Source organism: Barbus barbus (assembly GCF_936440315.1).
Source record: "Barbus barbus genome assembly, chromosome: 12".
Classification (NCBI taxonomy): domain Eukaryota; kingdom Metazoa; phylum Chordata; class Actinopteri; order Cypriniformes; family Cyprinidae; genus Barbus; species Barbus barbus.
This window is the reverse complement of record NC_136740.1, coordinates 11,135,629-11,141,927: the sequence shown is the minus strand read 5'-3', so window position 1 is coordinate 11,141,927 and position 6,299 is coordinate 11,135,629. Positions and strand designations below refer to the sequence as shown.

Below are 6,299 nucleotides of genomic sequence, written 5' to 3'. Positions count from 1 at the left end.
GCGGTGTGCCTTTGAAAGTGAGCCTGCTTGTTTTGAGGTTAAGCGAGTAATGGAGAAATGTATGTTGTATTATGATGATGTTACTGGCACAGATGGAACCTGTAGACATTTTCCACATTTTTTATGCTGATTCTTTTTAGAAAAATCTATTTAAGTCTATATATGAATATGGTAAAATGTGTTAAATAGAGCTGAGATTTCGTCCAAGTGTTTTTGCTAAAAAAGATTTAACGATAATTCAAATGAGGGGGGAAAACAAAACAGACATTCGAATTAATATCTTTTTGCATAACTGGCAAATTATTATAAATATTTTTTATTTATTTTACTTATGCAACTGATTCATCATTAAAAGGCCAACTGGAAGGAAACAGGCTGGGACAGTATTTTTAATGCAGTTTTTAAATGCATTTTTAACAATAAACGGCGCAAAAAGTGGAAGCAAACTTGGCTACAGTTATTGGTAGCTGCATGCATAATCATATTACACAATATATTTATTAAACTAATATGCAAAGGTTAGGAGTTGTAGAACATGTTTTTGAATGCAGTGTTATTGATCAAAGTCTCTTATCAGCAAGCCTGCATTTATTTGATTAAAAAATACAGTAAAAACAGTAATATATTATTACAATATAAAATAACTTTTTTCTATTTGAATATATTTAAAAATGCTATTTATTGATATACCAAGCCATTTTATTTCCAGAAATCATTCTAATATGCTGATTTGGTGTTGTAACATCTCTTATTATTATGGAAAACAGTTGTGCTGCTTAATATTTTTATATGATATATTTCCCCTTAGGTTTCTTTGAATAAAAATAAAGTTCAAAAGAACAGCATTTAATTTAAATATAAATATTTTGTAACACTGTAAATGTCTTTACTGTTTACTGTATTATACAATTTAATGCATCCTTACCAAATAAACTATTAATTACTGGCCCAAATTTTTCAACAGTAATGTACATTATACCTGTAATGTACTGTAATATGTAATTATGCTTAAATATATGATTGCATTACTATCACAGACAGTTTTGTGGATATATGGCCAAATTAAGTCATACAAATGCATATTCATAGTAGACCGAAGATAAAATTGTCTCTCTCTCAAGTTGATTCTCTCCACTGGTGTAGTTTTAGGTGTGGACTAAAATATACATACACTCGACTTAACCCTATTATAAGTTAAACTTAGGGCTATGTACAGTTGTTATATTAGGAGAATCGCAGACATCTAGCCCTCTATTTGAATAGAAAATGTATCCACTTATTTGCTATTGTCATCAATTTTAATTTTTCTGTTTCTCTGCATGTAAGCTTGCTTGTTTATCATTAGTCTTCATGAGCACAAAATTCTATTAATAGGCCTGTGTGAGTACTGTTGTTAGTGTGTGTGTGTGTGTGTGTGTGTGTGTGTGTGTGTGTGTGTGTGTTGAGAGTGCTTGTCTGTCAGTCCAGTTACACTAGTTCGACATCAAACTGGACCTATCACTTGCACTTTGACCTCATTTTTGTTTTCTAAATTTCTAAATACTAAAGAAAAACACCCTGACAAATTATCAGATGCTTTTATCACTCCATAATTCAGTAATGTCTGAGTTCACCATGGCATCCAGTGGCTCATGTTCTGTTTGTATTTATTTTCTAAATGCAGTTATGTTATTGGTCAATCAGTGTCCAGGCCTCTGTGCTGTTCCTTTGATACCATTCACATTACTTTGTAAGCCAGAATGTGCTTCATGGACATGTGTAGAATAAAAAAACAACATGATTTCCTCGACTCGTCTCCTGCATTTCTATTCATATTCCAAATTTTTCTCCTAATGTGCTTAAAGAAAAGTAAGAATTTTTATAAGGAAGAACTGCTGAGAAGTAGCCTAATAATTGGGATAATGTCAGTAATACCTATTAATAATAACAACATGTATGTAAATGATTGAATTAAATGAAAATAATAATGCTATATTAATAATAATAATAATATATGCTTAATGGTAAATGTATTTATCAGTTGTAAAAATGGTTTATGCTCAATTTAAACAGCTGTACAACATCTACAATGTTTATGACTTGTGTAATTATTTTTTTATATTAAATAATAATCATCATTATGTGTATAATAATAATAATCACGTCATTATGCTTGATTGTGAAAAAAATTAAATTAGTCACATGTTATGTATAACTATTAAAAATAATAATAAGACAGAATGTGCTTCATGGATATGTGTAGAATAAAAGAACTCAATTTAAACAGCTGTAGTCACCTCAAATTTTGCTCCATTTTTTACTTCTGACTATAATAACGCGGCCATCCTTCCTGGGCATTAATGCGGAATCTGGGGCTTCCAGCTTCAGACAGACACCCTGCGCTGCTGTCAACAAAGAGCGCGCACATCTCTACCCCACCGCGCCACAGTCCTGCAGCGGCACCTGCTGCTCTTCTGCCATTGGCCTGCTGCCACGTCAATCAAGACAAGCCTCACTCATTCCACGCCACTGATTGGTCGTTCAGTCCTGTCAATCTATCCGTCGCGCGTCTAATTGGCTGCCGAGCGAGAAGCTGCCAGTACAAAGGCGTGACCGCTCTGTCCTATTCACGAGGCGGGTTTAAAGGGATAGTAAGGGCTTTAATTATCTTCTATTTTCTGGAGGGCGGGATTAAGTTTATAAATCCTAAACGCTATTGGTCAAGAGTGAGGAAGCGTCCGCGCATTGGTGAAGTCCTTCGTTTGCCATCACTTCGCTTATTTTATTCTCAGTGTGAATGAGTTTGCGGCTTCACGGGAGCGCTGTAATGTGAAAAGCCGCATTTGCACTATTAGTACTCTCACACTGAAAAGAAAAACACGAGAGCACGTTTCTTTTCTCTTCCCGTCTCTATCCCGAGAGTGGATTAACACAGTTAAGGTAAGACACGCGTTGTCTTGTATTATGTCCGGACCTCCTTATTCTGTGCCGTGCGCGTGATCATGTTTCAGTGGGTTGTAGGGCCTCGAAATAAAGCCGAAAATGACACCGGAGAGGAACAGTCCCCCCCAAGAGTGTGTATAGAGAACTGGAAAGACCCCGGCATTAAAATGCATTATAAAAAACAGTCACATCGCGGGCGCATTAACACGCATTTGCAGTATCAAAACGTTTTATTAATTATGCATTAAGTCTATAGCTCGCTCTTTGAGAATCAAGTGAATAGATGTGTAGTAAATAATTCAAACGCATACAGAGAACATAATGTTTCATCTTCATATACAGATACAGTCAGTAATCACCGTTAAAGGGTGTTTCCCTGAGCCATCTTAAGAAAGTATGAACCGTTCCTTGCTGCATTAACCCATCAGAGGTGCTCTATTTATCTGTCACATGCCCGAGGTGCGGTTTCTCCTCTTTGTAGGCTATTGTAGGTCTTCTATAATGAGAATAGATCAGCTTTGCTAGACATATACACAGAACAGATGTCTGAGTCAGGCTGAACGCGCATATAATACACCAAAAATGCCGTATCTTAATTATGTTTCCATGGGAACCGGACGTTACTAGCGGTATTGTAATATTATAATAAAGACGAAGCTTTTTGTCGCGTCAGGTGCCGAGGATCACCCATGTTAAGGTTAATTCTTTTAGTTGGTCTCATCTGTTTATATGTATGCACTAGTCAGAAATGAAAGACCAGCAATAACTACCCTAATTTGTGCATGAGTGGGTGAGAGAGAGGCAGTCACAGCCAAATTTATACATGAACTGCAGATACCTGTCACTGCTCTAAAATTCATACTGACTTCATTGTCTGTACAACAGCGAAGTCTTCATTTTTTATTTATTTTTTCATACTGAATATTTTTTATCTTATATTTTGGAATTATTATGTAAAAAATACGGTCACTTTATCCTATTGTTATTTTTTTTTTCTCCCATAATATTTAATGCTAAACAAACAATCCTTCCAACAAATACATTTAAATTTAAAAATGATGAGAGAAAGAGAATAAGACAGACAGAAGGAAAGAGATACACCCTCATTCTTCTCATATTTGTCACGCACAAGCGCACACTCACTCAGGCTGGTTCACCTCTTGTAAGACATTTAAGTGATCTCATCGTCTCTGTGAGAGGGATGGTGTTGATGTGTAACCTGGGTCCATACTTTCCTGTGTAGTGAACACATGCACCACACTGATATTTTGGGGAAAATATCATTATTTGACAGTTAAACATTGAAAAATCCATATAGATCAAACCCCAAATATTGCAGAGCATGTGTCCGTTATGGCACTGCATCTTACATTTTGCCATGAGATTTATTATATGTAATTTGGAAATTCATCAAAGTGGCCGAATTGTCAAATTGACTTAATTGTCATGTGGTGGATGCTAAGAAAAAGTAGAAAAAAGATCTGCACACTGTTAATCCCTTTATTTTAAATGTTTAAAAAGTGTGGTGGATGCTGCCAACACACTTATAGGAAAGCACACCCAAGTGATTGACATGCATAGACTAAACCAGCCAGCGTTTACGATCACTCGGTGTTCTGTGGAAAATAGCTCTGAAGCCATCTGGGTAATTTTGAGGACTGGGACAAAGAGAAGATGACAAAAAAAAAAAAAAAGAATTCAGCTAGTACATGCACATTCCCTTTGTGTTGCACAATCTTGGATGACTTTCTATTGGTGAAGTTCCTGCTTGAAACAGCGTTGGGTGAGGTCACTGCTGCGTCCAGTCAAGCAGGCTGTATTGCCCACAGCCTCCTTCAGTGCCTGGATGTCACAACAGAGTGCTTTATTATGTAGCCTAATTGATTTGAATATGGATTTATACTGTGTATAACAATACTCTTTTAATCAGGGAGTCTGTTTATCTGAGCAACACTGAAGATCAGAATGGTTCATGATGATCTTTTCTTCTCTAGTGCACTTAAATAAAGTGGAAAGGTGGAAGAGATGCCCTACCCCAATAGACCTTAGTCAGAGTAGGACTATAATTAATTTTTGACAGGATAGAAGATGTGCAGTGTGATCACTGGATTTAAAAACATAACTTCTGTTCAGCTGACAAAGAAAAAACTTTCCGTGGACACAAACTATAACATATTTTTTAAAGTTGTGAGTTGTGAAAATTGCATGATCTAATGCCTTTATACAGTGTGTTCCGTTGTAACACTGCCTCGTTTTCATCCGCATTAAATTGAATTAAATTCAAGCCTGACATGGAAATAGCTCACCTAAAGGTTCAAATTCTGTTATTTACTCACTAATATGCTTTTTTTCTTCTGTATGAACACAAAAGGACACATTTTGCAGAATGTCCACGATGCTCATTTCCATACAATAAAAGAATGAATGGGGATGTGAAAATTATGTCTTTGGAGTGCCATAAAAATGAGTATTTATGACTTTTTAGTGATGTGTTACAAACTTTATATATAGTACATACATTATTCTAAATATATTTAAAATCATGACTAATTTTCATGATGTTTATGTGTATTTTAATGCATATCTGTCTCTCTCGCAGTGCAAAACAGTCTGCTTTACTATTACACAGATATACAGTTATTATATTATGAATTGTAAGATTATTTTTTAATGCTTTATTGAACTAATTAATATTGCCCCAATGTTGTATGTATTTAAAGTAATTTCAAAGGCTATTGGGTAACACTTTATTGTACAGTCACCCATGTTATGTATTTACTATAGTAATAACAGTAAATTATACATAATTACAAGCAACTAACCATAAACCAAACACTAATCCTAGCCCTATAGTAAACATGTTCATTTCTATTACTCAGTACTTAATTGTATAATTACACTGTAACAACAACACCTTAAATGAAGTGTAACTGGCAATACTTGATTAATTGCCAAAATCATCTGCAGATTACTCGATTATCAAAATAAACAATCAATAGCAATACATTTTTGGAGCTTCACATCTACGTCCCTATTCACTTTTAATAAAGAGAGCAGCAAGGAAATTCTGTAACCTCTCCTTTTGTGTTGCAGGGAGCAAAGTGGGTTTGAGTCTGAGTAAATGGGTGAACTATATCTTTTATATTTTAGTGTTCAGCTAACTTTAAGATGTAGTCCCCCACCATAATGCACTAGGTTCTAAAATGCAATGATGTAGAATGGGCTGTCTGATAATATGCAATGCATCATGGATTGGAATATATGATCTGAATGGCCTGTTGTTGTTTTTTCTTGTAAGGTTAGACCTCATTTCCACTCTTTGCTTTCTGGCCTGGTTGTCACTTCACTGATCCATCAAATTCAGAACATGCACATTG

At 35.2% G+C, this 6,299-nt stretch overlaps 1 protein-coding gene across 1 annotated transcript in view; it reads left to right on the top strand.

Annotated features, from left to right (window-relative positions):
• The first annotated feature begins 2,749 nt into the window (after nucleotides 1-2,749).
• The window catches only part of LOC306878067 (uncharacterized protein), a 40,130-nt gene continuing 36,580 nt past the window's right edge, over nucleotides 2,750-6,299 (top strand). The window contains exon 1 of the mRNA XM_079430163.1: nucleotides 2,750-2,919. The gene's annotated coding sequence lies outside the window, so the exon portion shown is untranslated. The remainder of the gene's footprint in view (nucleotides 2,920-6,299) is intronic.